This window comes from Malaclemys terrapin, chromosome 9 (genome assembly GCF_027887155.1).
Source record: "Malaclemys terrapin pileata isolate rMalTer1 chromosome 9, rMalTer1.hap1, whole genome shotgun sequence".
Classification (NCBI taxonomy): Eukaryota; Metazoa; Chordata; order Testudines; family Emydidae; genus Malaclemys; species Malaclemys terrapin.
Window position 1 is genome coordinate 80,026,962 of NC_071513.1, and position 24,646 is coordinate 80,051,607.

At 41.3% G+C, this 24,646-nt stretch overlaps 1 protein-coding gene across 17 annotated transcripts in view; it reads left to right on the forward strand.

The window, feature by feature from the left end:
• MBNL1 (muscleblind like splicing regulator 1) overlaps positions 1–24,646 on the forward strand; it is a 195,936-nt gene that overhangs the window by 65,465 nt on the left and 105,825 nt on the right. The window contains exon 2 of one of the 17 annotated variants that reach the window (XM_054040220.1): positions 21,459–21,490. The exons of 15 other annotated variants lie outside the window; for them this stretch is intronic. The gene's annotated coding sequence lies outside the window, so the exon portion shown is untranslated. Of the gene's footprint in view, positions 1–21,437; positions 21,491–24,646 lie in introns of those variants that run through there. One more of the 17 variants, XM_054040221.1, reaches the window with a different exon arrangement.

Consider the following 24,646-nt stretch of genomic DNA (forward strand, 5'->3'; position numbering starts at 1 on the left):
GATTTAAATTTTTGCACTCCCATTTCCTAGATATGTCCAAGACTAAAGGCCAGATCCTGTTTGCTGAACTTATTTTATCAAAGTCAATGTGAGTTTTTGTGAGTACAGTATGACAAGCAGGATTTGGCCCTGGAAGTGGAAAAAAAACACCTCTGTACAGAGGCCCCGGGCAGCCCTATGAACCAGCTGTCTTCTAATAGTGAGATTTAAGTTGTGCATAGGCTTCATGTTAGTTGTCTGAATTAGGAGGAATTTTACCCCGTGAGAGAAAACTATTCTTATTGTATTTCCAATGTAATTGAGAATGGGAAGTACTATAATTTTCACAAGGTAACTTGTCTGATTTCTGGATTAAAAAGTTTGGAATAAACATCAGTTAAGCATCCATGTTTGCCTGTTTAAATGAGCTGATTTTTTTCTCCCAGATTTAATGCTTGTCATTAATATTTTCCTACTATTTTGTATTCATTGTTGCATGCATTAATTCTTGGTATTTGCAGATTGGTAGTTCTGTGGTTTACCTTACAGTTTAACCAATTTAAGCTTTATTAGTTATAAAAACAAGAGCAGCTAGACATGTTAGTCAGCAGAGTCAAAGGATTTTAGGGACCTAGAAGTATCACTGTGAATTATTGCATAAATAAGCTTAGCTTCTTGCATTTGGAATCAGAGTAGTGGATTCTCATTCTCAACCTGAAATATGTTTGTTGGATAATTCATCTTATAAACCTTTTTTATATAATGAAGTACAAGTTTCTTTAAAATTGTAGTCTATGTGTGGCACAAAGCCAAGACTAGCTAGAATGCAGACTGTTTCTTTCTCCTCTCTGAGACATTGTGCGCTCAGGACACAATGCAGGTCATCGACACAGTAGCTTGCAGATCGCATTGCAGATGTAGACACCTACAGTAGTCATTGGATAAACAGATATTCCGTTCTCTTGTACTCAGCTCCTTTTTGATATATTAGATATATTTGACCCAAGAGGTATTTAAACTAAAGAAAGACAAAATTGAAAATTGCATGCTGATTAGTAAATAAACACACTTACATCATTGTAGTTTATTATAATCCAGAGTATATATTCTGATCATTTCTTAGTCTTTCTTGTGTTTGCCCGATCAACCTTACCTGGCAATCTGTTTCATGTTCTTATTGTCCTGTGAATGGAACAGGAATTCTCCACACATCTGGTCTGACAAGAGTAACGAGCTTGATGCTCATCTATTTTTATTTCACACGACAATTTTTTTAATTTTTTGTACAAGGGCTACTATCAAGATATTTTTCAGAATTTTATACTTGATTCTCTGATTCCAGTAATCCTTAGGATTTCAATGTGGGGATCTCTTTCCCTTCTCTTTGTCTCATTCCGTGTGTGTGCATTCTTGATACAGTATTTTTTTGGATTTCAGTTGATTTCTCTTGGTACAGTTACTGACATTTTCTGTTTTGTGTACATGATCCTCTATTTCTGCAGCTGTTCTCATTAACACCAGCACAGTAGCAGTTTCTTTCTTTGCATTAAAAAAGACAATGTATGGCCCAATTCTGTTCCCAGTTACTATGCTTTAAATGAGAGCAGAATTTGGTCCTTGTGTTTTTGAAAGATGTGGGATTGACAGCCTTTTGAGATGAAAGTTATTATTCATGGAACAAGTACAGTATGGGTAAGAGCAGTGGCATCCGTAAAGCATTACTATTACCGAATGTAGTGTATATTTATCAATAATATATGGCATTTTATAGCTTCAAAATACTCTGTAATATATTGCTTGTAATATCGCTACCTTCTCCTGCATCCTGTAAAAGGATACTCCTTAGCACTTTGTCTACTGGAGGAGAATCTCCACCAAGACATGTGAGGCCTGTGGTTTTGGAGTAGAAGCAACTGAGCTCTCTTATGATCATGCTATCCTGAGTGACCTTCTTGTGTGGCGATATGATGACCATGAATCACTAAGACATGTAACATCATGAATCTTAAGACCCCTGTACTTCAGTTTCTGTGGCCTCTCTGTTGAGACTTGTAATGATTGCAACAGGTACCAATCAACTTATCTAGGTTGTGCATTTGTTGTGTTTTCGTTGCTGACTAGTTGGCTTCCTTGCATTTGTATTTAAAGGAATCCTTCAGGGGTATCTTTGCCAGCTGGAAGGATCTTTTGCTGAAGGGTTCAGAAGTGTTTGCCTAATTCCCAAATTTGAAAAATGACTGCTGCAAGAAGTGGAACAATATTACTTTTCACAAGATTTGGAAAATGCTTTCCGATTTGATTGATTTCTGTGGAGTAATGGAACTAGGTCAGCTGTCCAATACTGCTTATGTCTGAAAGTCTTTTCCCCTTTCTTTTTTCCTCCCCCTCCTTTTATTTCTGTTCTATTTATACAGCTGTTCTGTATTGATCATTTGATACACAGTCCAATAGGTTAACTGTTTTTTGTTATGTTTGTTTCAGTGGGCTTGAATCAGGAGTGTGTGTGTGTGTGTTGATATTTTAATTATACGAATTGTTATGGTGCTTTCAGTATGTTAATAGTAACAGACCTTGTGACCACCAGTTGGAGGATATTGCTGTAGGGACTGATTCTTTCAACACTTATTAATGGACGTAGCACTAACAGTCTGAAGTCTCAGCTTCAGAGCTAGAACTCAGGCTGGACAGTTTAGCCATTTCTTTATACAGCTTGGGCCTTTGATCTCCAGTCTTCAGGAACAGGTAGTCAGCAGATAATGACCCACTTCTCAGGGCTTAGCTTCAAAAGGCTGGGTTTTTGCATAATTGGAGGAGGGGAATCTGCATTAATGTCTTTAGATATTCTCCAGGAAATCCACTTAACAGTTATTCTCACTAAAGTCGCTGCTTCTCTGCAACATTTCCAGTATAGTCCTTTGAACTCCCAGGTCTCACATCTGTCACATCTCCTCCCTAGAGGTTACACCTAATCCTGGCCTGCACTGATACATAACCATTCATTTAATACACTGGACCTCAATGTTACTTAAACTTAAATCAGGTCTCCCAAAGATGTGGCAGGACATTGCCTTATCTGCCATACTCAGCACTACAGTTGAGGCCAGATTTTCAGGAGCCCAGAATGTCAGCTGCTGAGCATTTATGAAAATCTGACCTTTATTAGGTATCTAAATTGAAGCTGACCTCTCTGAAAATCTGTTCCTATTGGTGGATTCTGAACACTTGAAAATCTGATCCTGACCTCTTTGGAAAATGTGGCCTGTGATGTCTGTTTCTGGCTGTTGCGTAAATGCCAGGAGTAGAGATTGTCAGAGCCTGGATACCAAAGGTCAGCTCTCCTGTTGCAGGTACAGGATACAAAGGCACTAGACAGATTCCTGCTACCCAGGGGTATTTTTGGTGAGTGATTATATACATGTGAGGAGAAAGGGAGAACTGGATGTTGGTGTACCGATGTCATCTTGTTCAGCACTGCCTCTGAAGCCCCATACTGCCTCCCTTCCTTTCACTGGAGGAAGACATGAAGCTTCCGGGGTTGTACCAGACAGTACCAGTGCCTCAGCCTGATGCACTACCCCGTCTTCATTCCCTACTTAAAAGCCTCTTATAGAACAATAATTGTTTATAAATGGTGGATAAGACTTTTGCTCATTATAACTAAAAGTTCACCTATACGATTTTCAATATAGCAAGGTTTTAGTATAGAGAGATCTTGCTCACCTTGTCTTTCTGTGGCTGGCTCCAGATATGGTAAAACAATATACAGTCCCACGAGGAAGGAGCAAAAGGCTATTTCAAGTCTACTTTATTTGAGTTTTATGCTCAGAATTGAGCATTTCTCCTTTCTCACTGATGTGTGTCCAACATATTAAAGGAGAATTTAGATTCTTAAAAAGCAAACATTTGAAATGCTTTCCTGGGGCTCATCCCAAAATGCTGACGGTCTCACCTCTGCAACTTTGATTTCACCTCACACACAGCCTGTATACAGAGGAAAAAATTGCATCTCAAATGAGATCACAATACACTGATTCTCATTCTGAATATTACTTCTTGTTTCATCAGCTCAGTTGGCTCCAGCACCTGGAAAACTTTTAATTTCCCACATCTTCGTGGCAGAATATTTTAAGCAAGGACTATCGAAGCCTTTAGGTTATAGAAAGCTTTTTGAACGTATATGTTCTATAGATGATATCAGCAAAGATTGAACATCTTTCTTCGTTGAATGGTGAGGAGTAAAAGAAAGTGTTGAAATGTCTTGTAGTGAAATGTAAGCTACACTGTTTGTATAGACTCCACCTCACCCAAAATGATTGCCAGTGCTACCCAGAAATAAATCTTTTCCTTTCACGCCATTGCATTCAGGTTTTTGATTTGTCTATCTGATCCTGAATGAGGCATAGTGTTCCATAAACAGTTATCTGAGAGGGCCTCATGTTTCTAGGCCTCCCTACATCTTTATATTTGGCCTGGGTATATCATAGAAAGAGTGACTTGCAAGTTCAATGTGTTTAGCAGAGTTCTTACTGGCTCAAGCTGAGGGAGGCTCCTTTTTGGCTAATCAGCTAGAGCTGTTGTCTGCAGAGCAGTAGAAAGCCAGTTTCCGTTTTGGCTGTGGCAGAGTGAATGTGGGCTGGAGGGGGTGGTGGTTATAACAATCTGTGCACCACCTATGGCCAGGGTTGGCTCCAGGCACCAGCCCACCAAGCATGTGCTTGGGGCAGCGCCTGGAGGGGGGCGGCCCGGCGGGGCCCCGGCCGGGCTCGCCGCCCTCCTCCCGGCGCTCCGGCTGGTCGGGGAGAGCGGAGAGCCGCAGCGGGCTCGCCGCCCTCCCCGCCAGCGGAGAGCGGAGAGCCCCAGCCAGGCTCGTCGCCCTCCCCCCGGCGCGCTGGCCGCCGGGGAGAGTGGAGAGCCCCGTCCGGGCTCACCGCCCTCTCCCCGACGCTCTGGCCGCCAGGGAAAGCGGAGAGCCCCGGTCGGTCTCTCCGCCCTCCCCCTGGCGCTCCGGCCGGTCAGGGATTGCGGGCCCGTGGCCGGGCTCGGCGCCCTCCCCTGCCGCGCTGGGGTGGGGTGGGGGTGGGGGTGGCTTTTTTGCCTAGGGCGGCAAAAAAGCCGGAGCCGGCCCTGCCTATGGCAATATATAAACACCAGTAATTGGCTGTCTCACTCACGCATTCCAACCAGCAGTTGAAAAAAAACCCTCCTAAGTAACAGGAGTAATAACAAATTGTCATTACAATTAGGGAATAAGTACAGAAATTCCTGTGCACCTGCAAATAGATATTTATTAGCAGTGGATTATTTTTCATACTTTCTTAGGATGACAATAGAAAGTTATTAATATAATAGTACAGTAAAAATAACACCTAAGTGAGATTTTGCTTTCTGATGATATACGGGTGACTACCTATTGGTTTATTATTGCTTTTTTATTTCTCAAGTCTTGATACGGCTTCTTATTTGACTGTGGTTGAATGGCATTTCCAATTATTTGGTGTTTGTGTAAATATTTCACTCCTGTCCACAGGCATTAATACCATAGGATAAGTATGAATCAGGAGATTAGTGATGACTTATGCAGCTGTTCACCTCTACATCAACAGTTCAAATCCAGCCAAGGTGGTAGTTCCCAAAAGATGTTACCAACTGCTGTTATAGGTCAAGTGGGTAGTTTTTTAGGTACAAAAAATACCTCCACAACTGTTAGCAGCCTCAGCAGTAAGCAAGGGGCTGAATGGAGTTGCCGTTCTGGCACATTCCATGGTTTTCCCCATGTCTCAGATCCTTTCCCCTTCTATGTTTACAAAATCAGTCTAGGTAGCATGGACTGGTTAATCTTCACCTCTTTCTGTATAAGTCTCATGTTCCCCACCTCATTCAAACCAAAGAATTTGTAAGACCCTGCAGAGGGTAAGAAGTTGCATCCGTCATTTACATATCCCTTCTACTCTGCTTTTGAGGGAGACAAATCCTGAGGTCCTTACACAGTTTACATACATTTTACATCAAACTACCACTGACTTCTTTTTCTTAATAAATACTCATCAAGGAAGTCAGTATTTGGTTTTAAATGATCATCCAGCTCAGGGCTTTTGCCCCAACTATTCCCCATACCTATGGCTGCTCTGAGGTGTGTATTCCTCATTAAAGGACCTAGCCCAGTGATAGACAGGGACTTGCTGGCCACCACTTTCCACAGCTCCCATTGGCCGGGAACAGCGAACCGCGACCACTAGGAGCTGCGGGGAGCTGTGCCTGCAGACGGTCAACATCAGCAAAATGTCTTGCGGCCCGCAATCAGATTATCCTGATGGGCTGCATGCGGGCCGCAGGTTGCCCACCACTGACTAGCCCCTCCTGAATAGGGCAGTGGATAGCCTGATGATCTAGATTTGTCAGCTAGAGATGCTCAACAGGTTTAGCGTTCATGCAGATGTGTTTCCTTATGGGGAATGTTGCTGTCTAGGACACTCCATGTTACAGCTCTTACATAGTTCTGGCTTTGTTTCCTGATTAACCACTGTACATAGAAAATGTAACAAATATGATCTCTGTAAATAAACAGCTCTTCTAGCAACAATGCAATTTCTTATTCATGTTCACATGGCCACTTCTCCAGCCCCACCCATCAATTAAAAAATGCTCTTTAAGCATCTTCCACTTCTGTTTGTTCCCCTTTCAAAAAAGCAGCAACTCTATTATCCACAAATGGACAAAAATATTTCAACTTTCAGAGGTGACGCTCTTTCCCCCCTCTCTTTGGAACAAGCACCATTTAAGGTCCAGTCCAAAAAGCCAGTGAGACAAAGATTGTTTTATCATTCTGACCACCTTGTCAAAAATCTACCACCCATCTTTTGTGTAATGTACAGACAAAACATTGGACACCTTATTTACAATTTTCTATGGCTAAACTTGGTCCCTTAGTTGCAGAAAAGTCTACCAGCTCCATAATAAGTGTGAGTATTAGCAGAAGAGATGTAGTTCTGGTATTGCTGAGGGAACCTCTACCTAAGCATTTAAATAATAATCCAGAAACAATTTATTTACCTTGAGATAGGAGCTCCATTTTTATAGCCAAGACTATTCAGAAACTTTGTAATCAACAGTAAGAAGATAGAGGACCTGTAAAACCAGCTGATGTCATCTTGTGTTCTGAATTATAATTACACTGCCCTGGTATTGATTTTCTTTATTTGCATACCATAGCTTACTGTGGAATTTTTGTTCTTCTATTTCATTATCATTCAGTTTTATGTAGCAAGTAAGCAAGGCTGAATCAGTGGTGTAAACAATGAAAGGATACAAAGGATGTGTGTTTACAACAGCAGTACTTGTTTCATATGGTTTAATTAGTCAGGGTAGACATCTGTCCTATGGCTTTATCTTTGTAAAATATTGATCCAAAAACTGGCAATAAGGTCTGGAAAGCACTTAATATAGGAAATCACTCTCAGGTCATGTACAAAACTGTAGGAAGATAGAAAGCCTGTCAGTCAATCTGAAGATGAGCTCTGTGTAGCTTGAAAACTTGTGCCTTCCACCAACAAAAGTTGGTCCAATAAAAGATATTACCTCACTCACCTTGTCTCAGTCAATCTGACTGCATGGCTGAGTACAGTACGTCCCGTTTCACTGCAACTTTAAATTGTGCAACCAAAGAAAAATAAGCTTGTAACAAGAATTTCTGCATCAGTATCAATAGAAACATTCTATATTAGTAACTTTTTAAAAAAATAAATTTTTAATGATTAGGAGCAGTGAACTGATATCAATCTAAGGCAGCAGTTCCTGAACTTTTTATTAAGGCGACATACCAACTTCATTTTGTCTTTTTTGGGGACCCACCGTTACCCCATAGCCCCCTTGCTGTCACTCTCCCAGCCCTGCCCCCTCCTGAATTCCCAACAGGCCCTTCCCTCCCCATGTGCTGGCCGCAATCGCTAATAGGCTGCTGTTGACTGTGCTCACTGGCTCCAGCCGCTTCCTCTGCTCTGCTGCTGCCACCTTGATCCTGCTCCCCACGCCATTGCCTGCTTCCCTGGGAAAGTGAGAGCATGGGAGGCCATGAGCACCTCCAGGCTATGCACAATCCACATAGACCTTTCCTATGACCCACTGGTAGGTCATGACCCACCATTTAGGAAACACTGATCTACGGCACAGAATTATGTAACAGCGCTGGATAATTAAACTGAATACATATTTTACTGTTTTATGGTGAAGCTAAAACCATGTTAAATCCCCACAGACTATATATTACACTAAAAATAAAGGCCGAATTCTACTTTCTTCATAAGTACCCCCACTGAAGATGATGGAGATACTGGTTGAGATATACCCTACTAACTGAGAGCAGAATCTGGCCCTTAGAGTTAAGCCTGAGTAAGTAGGCATTTCAAATGTGTGTATATCCTGGCTCAATCCACATATGATTCCCATTGCCGTTAGTTGGGGTCACACATGCACATTGAGGGGAGAATATAGCCATAGGTATATCTGTCCTGGGCACCGCAGGAAGACAACAAGGTGCCAGGAATGTGATTTAACTAGGCTGGAGCTTGAATAAGTTAAATATCTGGAACTATCTGGCAATAATTCATCCAATCTTTGCACCACCTGCTGCAAGACTGCCATAAGCCCCCCTCCCCTCCCAGTTAACCTGGCTCCAGTGCCATTGCTGGGATTCCATCACCCTCCCCTTGTCTGAAGGTTAAGTGGAGAGTTGGGAAAAGGGGATTGTCTCCTCCCTGACAGAGTGTTAGGGGCCCCAGCCTGTTCCCCGCCTTCTTTAGGAGATGTCATCCTCTAATTTCCTTCCAGTTCGGGTTTGTCTGGGAGCTGGAACCCCTATTATTATTCATTTATTTATGTGTATCAAACAATTACCTGCACTGGGCACCTGCCAAGTTACAACATAACTTCCCTACTGGGTCCCCAGGCTGCTGAGAGGGAGGTGAAAACCCACCCTACCCTGGCCCATCTGTCAGGGAGGAAAATGTCCTTCCCAGCCCTAAGGAGGTAACTACCATGATGACCCCAGCCAGCGCCGGCTCTAAGCACCAGCATTCCAAGCATGTGCTTGGGGCGGCACTTCTCAAGGGGCGGCATTCCGGCCCTTTGGGGGCGGCACTTTTCAACGGGCGGCACTCCGTTGTTGGTTTTTTTTCGCTCTGGGCGGCAAAAAACCTGGGGCCGGCCCTGACCACAGCAGGACTCAAAATACCCAGCCCTACTGTAATCCTAAGGCAGGGGAGATGGGTGAAGTCCTTAAAGGGAGCAATTACTTACCTTTCCCCCAGCCCAGATAAAGCCCCCTCTTATTCTTATTCTTAGGCTGTGGAAGGGACATTAGCAACCTATACTATACCAAGATTCAATAAAATGAGGTAAGAGAAGATCTTGAGCTTTAGCTCTGAATTCGCTTGAATGTGTAGTTATAAATTTGTTTTCATTTTAAACAGTTTTGTGGTTTGATTTTTCTTATAGATTTTTTTTTCAATTAATTGCTGTCTGATACCCAGAGCTCCATTTTTATGGTGCTTGGAAGATGCTTGGCAGTGAATAGTTTTGGTTCACCATCACTGCATAGAACTTTGATGTGATCCTTTGTAAATACTCTTTCTAAGCCGTTACCAGATGTTGTGTCGTGCTGAAGAGTGGAGCCAGTATAATGAACCCATGTCTTTCAGTAGGTCTGTCACTATGAATGTGTGCATGGTGTTCTAGCCAATTTTAGATGTTAATGACTTGGGTGTTTAACATGTATTTATTAATATCAATAAAAGCTCATCCCCATTACATCTAATGCTGGCAAAGTAAAAAATGACAGCAGAAATTTAAATTCCTTTAAGTTAAATAACCAACACTTTCTATTAATTGATTTATTTGTATGAGCTAAATGTTTTAACACTTTAAAATAATTTGCTGTATTCACTTTGAATGTGCATTCTTGCTAGGAACTTGGATGGTAAGTGTGAGTCCAAAGAAAATAGTATGCTGGTAATGAATGCATCTCTAAAACAAAGAGTTTACAATAGTAACCCTGAAAAACTGTAATGTATAGTGCCAATAGCTTTTAATCTCTGGCCACTGATTCTAATCCAGCCCATTTGGTTAAATATCCTCATGACTGAGCTATGTGTTGTGAGTTGGCTGTTTCAATCCAGTTCCTTACTGAGATGGTGTCTACACCAGAACCACCACTAATTGGGGTCATTATTATTAGTTTAATCAGAAAGGCAAAGGATTGAATTAGATCCGAATCTGAACTACTCACTCACTCCTGGAGGCAGTTGCTCCTGAAAAGGGTTGAGAACTTTAGGTGACGTTTGTATTGACTGAAATTCTATGAAGGAAGTCAGACACATAATGGTCCCTTCTAGTCTTAAAATATATGTGGCCAGATGCTCAGCTGGAGGATTGAAGCCAATGAAGCTGGGTGGGGAGTGGGACTGTAAGGCTATATCAACACGGTAGCTTATTTGCAAGGATTTCCCACCATTGTTAACACTGGTACTGGGAGAAGCAGAAACCCTAATGGAGGCAAGGTTCCTGTGGATGCCAGACTTTTTAACATGGTATTGTCAAAGTGGGCTGATTTTTGCACAGGTTGTACCACTACAATATTGAAATGTTTGTGTTTCAAACAATGCAGATGAACGTATTTTTAAAATTCCCAAAAGGAATGATAAATAAATAAACGCAGTAAATTTATAGAAACACTGAGCTTGTATTTGTATAAAACTGTATATTTGACAGTTTTTACCCATCATTGGCCTTGTAAATACTGTACTCTTAAATGCAAAAAATGAAGCTAATGCAAGGATGAGGTTGCCAGGTTTACTGTCCTCTTTAGTTTCAGAGTAACAGCCGTGTTAGTCTGTATCCGCAAAAAGAAGAACAGGAGTACTTGTGGCACCTTAGAGACTAACAACTTTATTAGAGCATAAGCTTTCGTGGACTACAGCCCACTTCTTCGGATGCATATAGAAAAATCACAGCCAGTGTGGAACCGAACATCCAACACTATCTGTGATTTGGGGGGCGTGTCATAACTATAAAGGGAAGGGTAATAGCTGTCCTGTGTACAGTACTATAAATCCCTCCTGGCCAGAGACTCCAAAATCCTTTTCCCTGTAAAGGGTTAAGAAGCTCAGGTAACCTGGCTGGCATCTGACCTAAAGGACCAATAAGGGGACAAGATACTTTCAAATCTTGGGGGGGGAAGGCTTTTGTTTGTGTTCTTTGTTTGGGAGTGTGTTCGTTCTCGGGGACTGAGAGGGACCAGACATCAATCCAGGTTCTCCACATCTTTCTAAACAAGCCTCTCCTATTTCAAACTTGTAAGTAAATAGCCAGGCAAGGCGTGTTAGTTTTCCTTTGTTTTTCTCAACTTGTAAATGTACCTTTTACTAGAGTGTTTATCTTTGTTTGCTGTACTTTGAACCTGAGACTAGAGGGGAGTCCTCTGGAAGAAGTGGGCTGTAGTCCACGAAAGCTTATGCTCTAATAAATTTGTTAGTCTCTAAGGTGCCACAAGTACTCCTGTTCTTCTTTTTGTCCTCTTTAGTGTTTTTGTAGTACAAATATTTTATTATCGATGCTTTTAGCAATCACTTTTATAAACTTAGTATCAGAGGGGTAGCCGTGTTAGTCTGTATCCACAAAAACAACAAGGAGTCCGGTGGCACCTTAAAGACTAACAGATTTATGTGGGCATAAGCTTTCATGAGTAAAAACTCACTTCTTCAGATGCACCTTAAAGACTAACAGATTCATTTAGGCATAAGCTTTAGTAGGTAAAAAACTTATGCCCAAATAAATCTGTTAGTCTTTAAAGTGCCACCAGACTCCTTGTTATTTTGATAAACTTGTTATTCCAGTATGGTAGTTATAATGAGAGACTACGTGGTTTCCCAGTGAACTACTCTTTCTGATTTAAATCTTTGTAGCTGTATCTCATTCTTATTGTTCTATCCTGTGTCCATTATATACCTTCAGGGGCCGTCTTTTGAAGAGCATAATGGCCAGTGTACTACAATATGTTTTTGTGGAATAGTTGCATTAGGTGAGGTCTTACTTGGCAAAGTGAAAACTCCTCCTCTCTGATTTATTGTCTGTCCCTCTGGCAATGCAACCAGCTATTTGATTTTACCACAGCTGTGCATAGCTTATGGCGTAGAGGGTGAGGTTTGAAGGATTGTTTATTTAGTCAGTAAGCATGTATTGTATATCAGCATTAGCAGACATTTGCCAGTTAGGCTTTTGTTTCTTGATACATTAACCTTCATTTATCTATGAACTTTTCCATAATTGTGGCCTCATTTCTTTCTTAATCTCAGCTATGTATGCTTTAAAACTAGTGTTTCTCAATTTTAAGAGTCTGTTTCCTTCCTGTTACTTGTATTTCTGATTCCCACTTTGTTTACCACTGAAATCTGAATCTAGATCTGGACAAATCTTCATTATATTAATTTTTAACTAGATATAGAGTAATTGTTAGGCATGGTGAAGTCCGTCTTTCTCTAATTTCCAATTGTTGCTTTATGATAGACTGTTCTTCTTCTTCTTCTTCTTTTTTTTTTTTTTGCATTATTTGCCTAGCAGATAAGCACAATTTATTGGAGAAATCTCTGGTCTGATGTTCATAGATTTTTTTTTTTTACTTCCATAATTTTTTAACGTTTATTTTTCCTTCTCACATACACCTAGCCCTTCCATTTACCAAACGAGAGTATATGTTAAATGCTAGCTTTGTATCTTTGATCCTGTTCTTTTTTTAAAGATTTGTTTCTGCTGCCTCTTCTATCGGTTACTGTACGTATCAATAGTCTATACTCTGTAAGTCACTGCACCTTGTATCTTTGAGGCTTCACAAATTTAAAAGATTATCTGACTATTTGCTTTGATTTCACTTCATTTACACACACACACTACCCTTCCCCCCCAAATTCCAATGCTTGTGAGAAATACCTGTTCAATTTGATCAGTATGTTGCTTGAGACCCTTTTCAAATCTGTTGACTTTATGAAAAAAGTAGTGTCCGGCATGTTCTCCAACTTTATCAGCTGGGGTTTGGTCTAAATTCCACTGTTTGAGCTACACTAGGCCTACCTTAAGTTTCCTTTTTACTTTTATTTGCATAAGATACTCTTCATCCCGTCATGAATTATTTTGTATTGTTGCTGTCTACTGCATTCCAAGATTGAGTCAAGTGATTTATTTGTATACTGTAGTCTATAAAGCCCTTTGGAATTATTTCAGATTAAAGAATAATGATATCTCATTTGTCATATATGATTCACTTTCTATAGCTATTCACAATAGTTTTGGATGTTGCTGATACTCAGTAGATTGCATGAAGAGATTGTGTTTCACCTATAGAAATATGTTGCTTCCTCAGTTCTTCCATAATCACTATCCTAGTTAATTCCAGGGTCATTGAAATTTTCATAATTAAACTTATCTCTTAATTAACACGATAGCTTATTTCAAGGCCTCCTTGATCTACCTTAGTATTTCCTGATCTGATCTCTTATTTTCCTCCAAAATTTGTCACTTTGAGTAGCTGCTTGTTTTTTACATTGATCTAGGTTTTGTCTGTTGTACTACATACAATACAGCATATCATCCTTTTATTTTTTTTTAATGTTTCAGTCAGTCTTTAATCTGTAACAGCACACTTCCTTCTGTTCTGTTTTTGTTTATCCCTCCTATAAATTTTATGTTGATGTTTCCATATGCCAGTCAGGTACCCTTTTTAGCTCAATTGAGTTAGCCCAATTAGTTCTTATTAGGGCTATCAAGTGATTAAAAAAATTAATCGCGATTAAAATCCCGCTAACAATAGACTACCATTTATTTTAAATATTTTTGGATATTTACTACATTTTCAAATATATTAATTTCAATTACAACACAATACAAAATGTACAGTGCTCACTTCATATTTATTTTTGGTTACAAATATTTGCACTGTAAAAACAAAAAAAATGTATTTTTCAATTCACCTCATACAAGTACTGTAGTGCAGTGGTTTTCAACCTTATTTTCTGGCAACCTAGTTGAAGAAAATTGTTGATGCCTGCAACTCAACGGAGCTGGGGATGAGGGGTTTGGAGTGTGGGAGGGGGCTCAGGGCTGGAGCAGAAGGTTGTGGGGGGGGTGAGGGCTGCGGGGTGGGGCCAGGAATGAGGGGTTCAGGGTGTGGGAGGGGGCTCTGGGCTGGGGCAGAGGGTTGGGGTGCAGGAGGGGGTCAGGGCTCTGGGCTGGGGGTGCAGGCTCTGGGGTGGGGCCAGGGATAAGAGGTTTGGGATGCAGAAAGGGGCTCTGGGTTTGGGGGGGCTCAGGGATGGGGCAGGGGATTGGGGCACAGACTTACCTATGGCGGCTCCTGGTCAGTGGCGCAGCTGGGATGCAGAGGCAGGCTTCCCGCCTGTCCTGGCACTACAGACCGTGCTGCGTCCCAGAACCGGCCAGGAGTAGGTCCAGCTCCTAGGTGAAGGCGTGCAAGTGGCTCCATGCGGCTCTCACCCACAGGCACCAACCCCCAGCTCTCATTGGCCGGGAGCCGGCTAATGGGAGTGCAGAGCTGGTGCTCGGAGCGGGGGCAGCGTATGGAGCTCCATTGCCCCTCTGCCTACAAGCCGGACCTGCTGGTGGCCCCTTCTGTGGCGCAGTGTGGTGTCAGAACAGGTAGGGACTACTAGTTTTTACTGGCCAGCTGCCAGGGTCCCTGGGTGCTGAGCAAGGCGATCCAGTCAGGGCCGGTGCAAACTAGGTGGTTGCCTAGGCGCCAAGATTTGGGGGCACCAAAAAGCGGTGCCCCCAATTTTTTTTTACAGTGTTCCTGGGCTGGGCTGCGGGAGGCGCGCTGACACATGTGGCTCAGACTCCCTCTCCCAGCGCAGAGGCCGCTCCACTTCTCCCACCTCCCAGGCTTGGGGCACCAATCAGCTGTTTGGCGCTGTAAGCCTGGGAGGGGAGGAGAATTAGAGCGGGGGTGGTGTGCTCGGGGAGGAGGCGGAGCAGAGGTGAGCTGGGGTGGGGAGCTGCCGCACGGCTCCCTGGAGGGGGGGAGCTGGGCAGAGAGGGGGGAGCTATCGCGAGGGGGGCGCCTGAGGGCGGGGAGCTGCCACAGGGCTGCGGGGGGGGGAAGGGGGGGGCAGGGTGGAAGTTTTGCCTAGGGCTTGAAACTTCCTTGCACCGGCCCTGGATCCGGTGCCTTGCATTCCGCAACCAGTATTGGGTCGCGACCTGAACTTTTAAAACCACTGCTGTAGTGCAATCTATTTGTCATGAAAATCAAACTTACAAATGTAGAATTATGTAAAAAAAATTGCATTCAAAAATAAAACAATGTAAAACTTTAGAGCCTACAAGTCCACTCAATCCTACTTCTTGGTCAGCCAGTCACTCAGACAAACAAGGTTACAATTTGCAGGAGAGAATGCTGCCTGCTTCTTGTTTACAATGTCACCTGCAAGTGAGAACAGACATTCACATGGCACTGTTGTAGCTGGTGTTGCAAGATATTTACATGCCAGATGCGCTAAAGCTTCTATGTCCCTTCATGCTTCAACCACCATTCCAGAGGACACGCTTCCATGCTCATGATGGGTTCTGCTTGATAACGATCCAAAGCAGTGTGGACTGACGCATGTTCATTTTCATCATCTGAGTCAGATGCCACCAGCAGAAGGTTCATTTTCTTTTTTGGTGGTTTGGGTTCTGTAGTTTCCTTATCAAAGTGTTGCTCTTTTAAGACTTCTAAAAGCATGCTCCACACCTTGTCCCTCTCAGATTTTGGATGGCACTTCAGATCCTTAAATCTTGGGAGTTTTCACTTTGCCAAGTAAGACCTCACCTTGTCATAGCTACTTTTAGAAATCTCACATCAGTACCTTCTTTGCATTTTGTCAAATCTGCTGTGGAAGTGTTCTTAAAACGGACATGTGCTGGGTCATCATCGGAGACTGCTATAACATGAAATATATGCAGAATGCAGGTAAAACAGAGTAGGAGAGATACAATTCTCCCCCCAAGGAGTACAGTCACAAGTTTAATTGATGCATTATTTTTTTAACGAGCATCATCAGGAATGAAGCATGTTCTCTGGAATGGTGGCCAAAGCGTGGAAGGAGCATATGAATGTTTAGAATATCTGTCATGTAAATACCTTGCAACACTGGCTACAAAAGTGCCATGCAAACACCTGTTCTCAATGTCAAGTGACATTGTAAATAAGAAGTAGGCAGCAGTATTTTCCGTCAATGTAAACCAATTTATTTGTCTTAGCGATTGGCAGAATAAGAAGTAGGACTGAGTGGACTTGTAGGCTCTAAAGTTTTACATTGTTTTGTTTGAGTGCAGTTACATAACCAAAAAAAAATCTGCATTTGTAAGTTACACTTTCATGATGAAGAGATTGCACTTCGGTATGTGTATGAAGTGAATTGAAAATACTATTTCTTTTGTTTATCATTTTTACAGTGCATATATTTGTAATTAAAAATAATATAAAGTGAGCACTGTGCACTTTGTATTCTGTGTTGTAATTGAAATCAATATTGAAAATGTAGAAAAACATCCAAAAATATTTAATAAATTTCAATTTTGATTAATCGCACTTATAACAATAGAATAGCGATTAATTTTTTTTTAGTTAATTGCGTGAATTAACTGCAATTAATTGACAGCCCTAGTTCTTATCTGGCTTTCAGCACTTGCACTTCCAGTTCTGCATTCTTGTTTTAAATACCTTGCTTTCCCCTCCCACTTCTCTTTCCCTCTAGCTTTCTCTTTTGTTTTTTTTCCTTCCAGAAATGACTAAGCTTCCTGTTATTCCACTCCGTCAATTTTTCCCCCAATATTCTTTTCATGTTGAGCAATATTTATTTGCCAGCAGCTTCCTTTGGAGTTTTCCTACTCTGTCTCCGTTGTATTTCTGCTCTTTTGCCAGTTACTTTTTATTATTAGCAGACATTATGTCCATGCCTATGTTACTCAATTGAGCTCATGTCCCAAAGTGAAGAAGAAAAATAATAATCTGAAATTATTTTTCTCATAAATTCACTGTCTGTCAGAAAAGACTGTCAAAGCGTATTTTCGGAAAACTCAACTTTCAGTCTCCTGAAGATATACACTTTGCATTTTAATATAACAGATCTTTCATCGTCACTATGTTTTATATACTGTGTCTCCAGTGGGATTACTCAGATATGTAAAGTTACTTGTGTGGAATAGTTTGCTGGACCTGGTCCCCAGAATGCAACTATGGAGTTTCTACTGTGCATTCTGAACTTGCTATTTTCAGCGTTAACCATCTTCAGGACTTTACGGAAGTCTGTGTGTTGCTGAACTTCTTTTTTTTTCTTCTCCTGGCTGCAGTACTCACTTTGTGTGGAAATTAACACCTTTTAGCCTCTTAAATTATTATAAAACCCTGGTATTTAGTAAAATCCTTGTCACAACTATAATAAAAATTAGATTTAGCTTTCTGAAACATAGAGCTGATCACACGAGATTTAAACTAGGAACTTAATCACCATAAGCACTTCTTTGCTAAAAATAAGAATGAAAGTCTCCTCTGCGCACAAAAGATCTCAAGCCTAAAAGCTCCGAGAATTCACTCAAGCTTTCTCCACACTGGAAAATTCTTTCTTGGTGTAATCCAGCAGTAGTTGAAATCAATGACAAAATTCCACATTGTTAAAAGAGAGAAAGACCATCAAGGACAAGCTACAAAAAACAAAGCAATAATCAAGATACTGTTGATGAACTGTAGTAGTCAGAAAAAAAAACAGAGAAACATCTGTAGCTAGAACTGAAACACATAATTTGAACTACGTGTACCTCTGTGTGGCATTAATGAACCTTTGTGAAACTCAGCATGTCTTCATGTGGTTATGTATCCCATAAATTTTGCTTTAAGTTTGGGGTTTCAACAAGCCCCAAAACTCAAAGAAACATCTGAATTTCCAGCTGGTTTGCATCAAAATCAGATGCAATATAATGATTTTTGAGGTGTGGTTTTGCTGTAGAACCAGAAATAGGCCCACGGTTCAAACCCCATTTTGTAATAAAACTCAAAATCGAATCGATTTTAATTTACTTGGGAACATTTTGTTTAGACACGAAAAGAAGACTACTGTCATAAAATATCTTCCAAAATATTTGTACACTCATTTAAAATACATTTTTGAGAACAGTATGTGCACAGAAAATGTAAACATAGCACAAATGTATGCATATAGTGGAAAGGAGCCAGATTATCAGCACCACTCCAGCATCCCAAAGCCAACTCATTCCAGCAGCTCAAAAATAAGTTTAACTAACCCCTCTTTTGTGGAATCCTTGGGATTGTGTAGACCCACCATAGATGCTGCTATATACCACTCCCCTCCCAATGGAAGGGTTGTGATCAGTTGAAAGGACTTGTGGTTGGAGCATCTCTATGCAGCCATGGGCAGTCAATATAGTTAGAGCAGCCCCGGCTTAGTGCAGATCAGTTCAAGAATCCTGGTGCCAAAAATGTGTTGTAAAGCCACCTTTGCCCTCCTTCTGCTTCTGTTCTTGTGAGCACTGTTTATCCCTAGATTTAGCAGATTTGCTGATAGTCCCTGGAGAGCTGGCTGGTCACATGGTGCTGGCTGCCCTCGTTTCCAGCTGCTCCTGTTGATGACCAGGCTATTCACTGCAACAAAGAATTGTGGAGGGCTGTAAACAAGCAGCATCTCTGATAGAGGCAATTGCTACATAAGAAGAGAATAGGAAACAGGAGATGCCCTGGGACCAGTGGGAATACAGCTGCCAGCCACGAGTGGGATAAGACTGTCCAGGTATGGAAGGAATGAGGTAGCCAGGCAGGATGAGTAAATGGAGAAAAGTACCAGATAGCTGAAGAGCGTGTCAAGGAAAAAAGGGATTCCAAGTGGAAGGAACGTATGTGGAGAGGGAAGTAAGGAGAAGAGGACTAGTTGGTAGTGAAACATGTGCAAGAGAACAGGTGGGAGACCAGAAGAGGTGAGAGAGAACAGGATGAAATGCTGAGCATTGCATTAATAACAGATGCATGTTCAACATGTTTTAAACATTTTGTATTCCATGTAATCCATTGATATGGTTGCCACAGGGATGTTATGGGAGGGGAGATAGTCAACAAGACAATCTCTTTAAGATGTGGTCCATTCTATGAAAAAAATTGAGAAGCCCTGATTAGCAACAAAGGGTAAAAGTACAAATGCCTGGTGAAAAGTACATAGCAGGTGGTCAAAGCAAAGTACAACCAGGAACTAATAATGTTTTTATGTACAAAAGAAAAAACCTGGTGTCTCTGCCTGTAAGAAAGACTTGGGCATATTTTGATTTAGCTCTAAAATCACCAGCATAAATCTGGCCTAGATTGGTAGTGACTGAAAGTTGATACTGTTTGATAGCTGGGTTCCATGTGCAATGAACTGATAGCCCAGTCCAGTTCTGTCTGATAACAAAATCATCTACAGCCTTAATTGGCCTCAATTGGCACCTTCGTTGGCAATCTCAGCAAAGTCGCCGAAGACTGAACTGGGCATGGAGACTAGTGATGGAGCTTGCTGATGCTGTCCCTTCACCAGAGGGATTACTCTCCAAAGCTTAGTCAAGCCAAGATTTGACAAAATAGCTAAGCACATGCCTATCTTTAAGCCTGTGAATTCCATTGACTTCAGTAAGTCTGCACCCACACTTAAAATTAGGCATGTGCTTAGGTACTTACTCACTTAGAGTCTCCATGCACACAAATGCCTTTTGATACCAGGGGAAGTTTCAAACACGTAGATGGAAGAGACTCCCTAATCAAATTTACAGTTAATTGCTTTGGAAAAGCAAATGTGCCTGCCATTCCGAATGTATGTTTACACTAAAATCAGCAACAGCAAATAACCTAAGTAAAACAGGGCTGTTTGGGGTAATAGTATAACACATGGGGGAAGAATAAACAAGTTATTTTTGTATATTAGAGATGACCGTGGATAAATGACTCGTGGCTCTGCTTTGCTCTGCTACTTGTGACTTATGCAGTCATCCCCAGCATGTAAAAATAACTTTTTTATGCTCCCTATTTTGTGCAATCTGTATTACAAGATAATTATTTTCTATCACAAATGTTATTTTGTTTATGTTTTACTAACTAAATTAACACTGTTAGCGTGATCAGACGTTTAAACTGTGCTGTTACTGCACAGTGTGGGGGACCTGTGCCACATGACAGAACAGACTCCATTGGCTCTACAAAGAATTCTTCAAATTAGCTAAGAAGTTCCATAGACTTAATGCAGAGAATCACATTTGAGCACTGTTCAACCATTGGAATCCAGTACTATCTTCCAATTGATTGGACTGTCTGCTCTCTAAAAGGAAATGCTCCAAATCATTGTTTTCAGCAACATGCTTCAGCATGTAGTTAATAATATATGGACAATGAAAGTTAGAATAATACTGCAACTTCATGAATAAGCAAGATAACGTAAATGTTGAAAGTGTGCCTCCTTGGAGTTAACGCAGTCTGGGGTTTACGTTACACAGCTGACGTTCATTCACCTACTCCCAGCAATAAATTCTAAGTGTATTGATATAGTTAATTATGCATCAAATACCTATCATGCCATTTCAGTGCAGCTAATGGGTGTGGTTGGTACTCAGCACTTCTGAAAATCAGCCCACTTACCTAGGAGCCTAACTGCAAATCTTAACCTGAATTCATTGACTATGAATGGCTATAGTAATATTTAAAAACCCAGTTTACGAGTTAAACAAAAGGAAAATCCCATATTGAGAAGTTTTGTAGAATTTAATAGCAAATTAGAACTTTCTTAGAATGTTTAAATTAACCTACAGAATTTAATAGATTATTTGTCAACAGCATGATCTTCAGTTTCTATTGGCTTCCTTTCTTTTTTAATTCAGTAGGACTTTTTCATAAAGGAAGTGAGTGTTTTAAACATGTTACAGCTTCTTACATGGAGATCACATTTTAGATATAATTTTTATCAGTGTTTTGCTTACACAGACATATCTTTCTTAATACACATTTTCTACCTGGCTGCATAAAAGCATTTGCCTTCACGTTATTCGTTGCTAAGCAAGCTAAAATATATGCAGGTATATCGTTCAATTTTGGCTAGAGTGTGACTGACTGCAGATTTCAAATACAATCAGAGGGAAACACCCCCTTTTGACTATAAAAGGTAATAGCACAAGTCCTTGTAATTTGTTATTTGTAAACTTATCAATAGCTGTTCTCTGTAGGGATAGTAACCAAGAATGCTTTGGCTAGCATTATGCAAGGAGCTGCCTCCCCAGAGTCTGCTCCGGCTTCTGCTGTTGCTGCTTCCATTTTTGCTGGCCAAGGAAAAGCTGCTGACTTGGCATCCTTTGCAACTGATAGTATTGCAAATATTCAAGACATGAGTAATGGGTGACTTCTGGATCCTTACCAGAGCAAGAGGAAGCCGTCTTCTATCTACTGAAGGTAAGGAACAGAGATAGCTAATGGATGTTGGTGAGTGGCTAGGGCTTATTGAATAATAGGCTGGGGAAAACATCCAGACTCTGTGGAACAGCTTTTAGGGTCAGATGGAAGGAAGGAAGTCAAAACAACATCCCTTAAGCTTACAATTCTCCCTTCCTTTAGAGTGTCCTAACTGATGTTACACAATCCCATCTGGGACAATTTTAGTTACATTTAGGCAAACTGGGTGAAATCCTCGTCCCTGAAGTTTTTAACTGACATCCACAGGAGTGTTGCCATTACTTCAGTAAGGCCAGGATTTCACACACTGTCTTTATTCCTCACATAGTTTACAGTAAGCTGCCCAGTCTGTATTTCTGTTTTTTTCATTCAAACAAGTTATGATCTAATACCCTGAGACTAGATTATCCTAACCTTACTCACTATAAGAGAGCTGTACTTTTTTAACTAATCCCATTGAAATCAGTGGGTCTATTTGAAAAGTGCTGACCTCTTTATGGTGAGTGAAGGTCACAGACTCTGGCCCATAGGCATGTTCTTCCATCCTCGCCCTTTTCTGTAGCAATTTCTTTCTTTCTTTCTCTCTCCTCCATCCAGCACCTTCCCTTCCCCCTCACTTTTCTTGTGTTTTGCTGTCTTGCACATTCTTTCAATCCTTCACTCATCCATGTCCATTACTCCTTTCTTCCCTCTCTGGTCTTCTCTATCCCCATCAGTCCTTCCATCCTTTTCGTCTTGTTTTTTTCCCCCCTTTTCTCTGTAATTTTCCTAGCTTAGTGATTAGTTCTTCATAGCCACAAAGCTAACAGGCTCAGGAGACTTCAACAATTAGGTCCTTGTTGCATTTCTTACCAGCTCACACCAAGTGGAACCGGATCTAGCTCCCTGCATTTCCTAGTGTGCTCTGTTTCCCGGTGTCTTAGCACAGTCCACCACCTACCCTCTCGTAACCATCACTAGCTTTCTCTGCCTCCTCTCAAGTTTATCTCTCACACTCTCTTGCCTAGACAAAATCACACCCATCAGCCTCTCCTCCCAGCCAAACATCTAGGTTGCTTCATCTTTCCTTTTCTCTTGTTGGGAGTGGGTGTGTGGGGGAAAGGGGAGCAGTTAAATAGAGTCTTACCCAGGCTGCCCATAGTGGCCCCTGAACGGAAGAAACAGGAGGAAGCATTGCATGCCTTTGCCTTTTGCTTCATAGCTATTTCACAACCAGGATTTGTGCCTTAGAGCTGGGAACAAGCTGGAAGTGTTGGTGAGTGTGTGTGGCTCACCAAATTATGCTGTTTGTATCATGCAAGCCAGAATTGGGGAATACTTCCCACACCTTTTTATGATTTATAATTGATATAATTGTGATGATGCCTAGAGGCCCCATTGTGCTGAGCACTATACAAACACTTACCAGAAAGACAATCCTTGCCCCAAACAAAAGCTTTCAAAATCTAAATAATTTTAGGTGTGTGTGTGTGTGTGTGTGTGTGTGTGTAAGTAAAATGAAGAACAAAAAAGAATTGTTTGCCCCACAAAAAAACTGGTAGATGGCGAAATCTTTTCATTTATTTTATCTGAAAAGTTTCCTTGAGAATTCTTACACATGATATATTTAGATAACCTATTCTTCAGTTTTTTTCTAAAATGCATTTATTCAATACTTTAAGTAAAATCCAATCTTAGCCATGATTTACAGTAAGGAGTAAATCTGTCTCTGAGTCTTACAGCACTGTGTGGAACATAAAGGTCCAATAGTGCACATGCACACACCCACATGAAAGAGGCTAAAGCCATGTTATTGTTTCACGTGCAGTAGGAAGGACACAAAAGAGGAACGATGTTTGGTCACAGACAGCTTTCTTCTCTTGCACATTAAAGGAGGAATACAAGTCCAGTTTTCTGGCAGCGCAGTCTTTTTTCTTTGTATTATTGCCATTGGATTTTGTGTTCAAAAACACAGAATTAAGCTTTTTTAAAAAATTAAATGAGGAAAAACTAAAAAAAGTCAAGGAGATTTATTATAAAGCTCCGTAGCCAGCAGCATTTTTTTTTCAGTATAAAATGAAGGGGAAAGGCTTCAGAGACACATTACCAGCTTCTGCTGATGTTGCAGCACTGAAATATGACTTTAAAAAACAAAATGTGACTAATTTATGGACAACTATGGGCTTTAATCACAAGAGTAATTCTATCTCATATGTTCAGACTACAAGTTCCTTTGACTTCAGTGGATCTGCTTGTGTGAGTAAGGCTTGAAGAGTTGGATTCACAATGGACCTTGAATATAAAGGGACCATTAGTTATCCAATTATAGAGCCACCAGGGGCGGCTCCAGGCACCAGCGCAGCAAGCGCGTGCCTGGGGCGGCAAGACACGGGGGGCAGCCTGCTAGTCACCCGAGGGCGGCAGTCAGGGGGCCTTCGGCAGCGTGTCTGCGGGAGGTCCGCCTGTCCCACGGTTTTGGTGGCAATTCGGTGGCGGGTATGCCGAAACCGCGGAACCAGCAAATCACCCGCAGAAATGCCGCAGAATCCGCGTGACCGCGGACTGCCCGCAGGCATGCTGCCGAAGGCCGCCTGAATGCCGTGCTTGGGGCGGCAAAAACATAGAGCCGCCCCTGAGTGCCGTGTGTGTGTGTGTGTGTGTGTGTGTACAAAATTGCAAGTGCACAATTAGATGACCTATTTTACCAGCCTACTGGACTGTTCCTCAAGTGTTTTGTCTATAGCAAACTAGGTACTTTTAACTAAAGCAGCTCTACTGAATAGACATTTACAGATGTAAATAGATCCATGTGAAATAAAAAGAACATCAGCTGCTCTCAGGTTTTCTGAAGTGCTGCAACCTACAAAACAGTGAATTCTTGGCACAGCATGCAAATGCTGCAGGGATACTACAGAGTCTATAAAAATTGTTACATAAATTTCTTATCTTTGCAACTGAAATGGACAGTGAAGTTACTACTGACTCCAATAGGATCCCACTTACCGTTCTGCATTTGCAAAATAAAACAACTTATCTAACAGTTAATTCTTTTTATGGTACTTTTTATATATTCCATTGTTCAGTTTGATGATTATGATTCTGCGTGGAAGAGTTCAGATATCACAAAGCTGCTTACATGAAGTTTTCCAGTGGTAGAGCTAGTGTGGTGTTACGTAC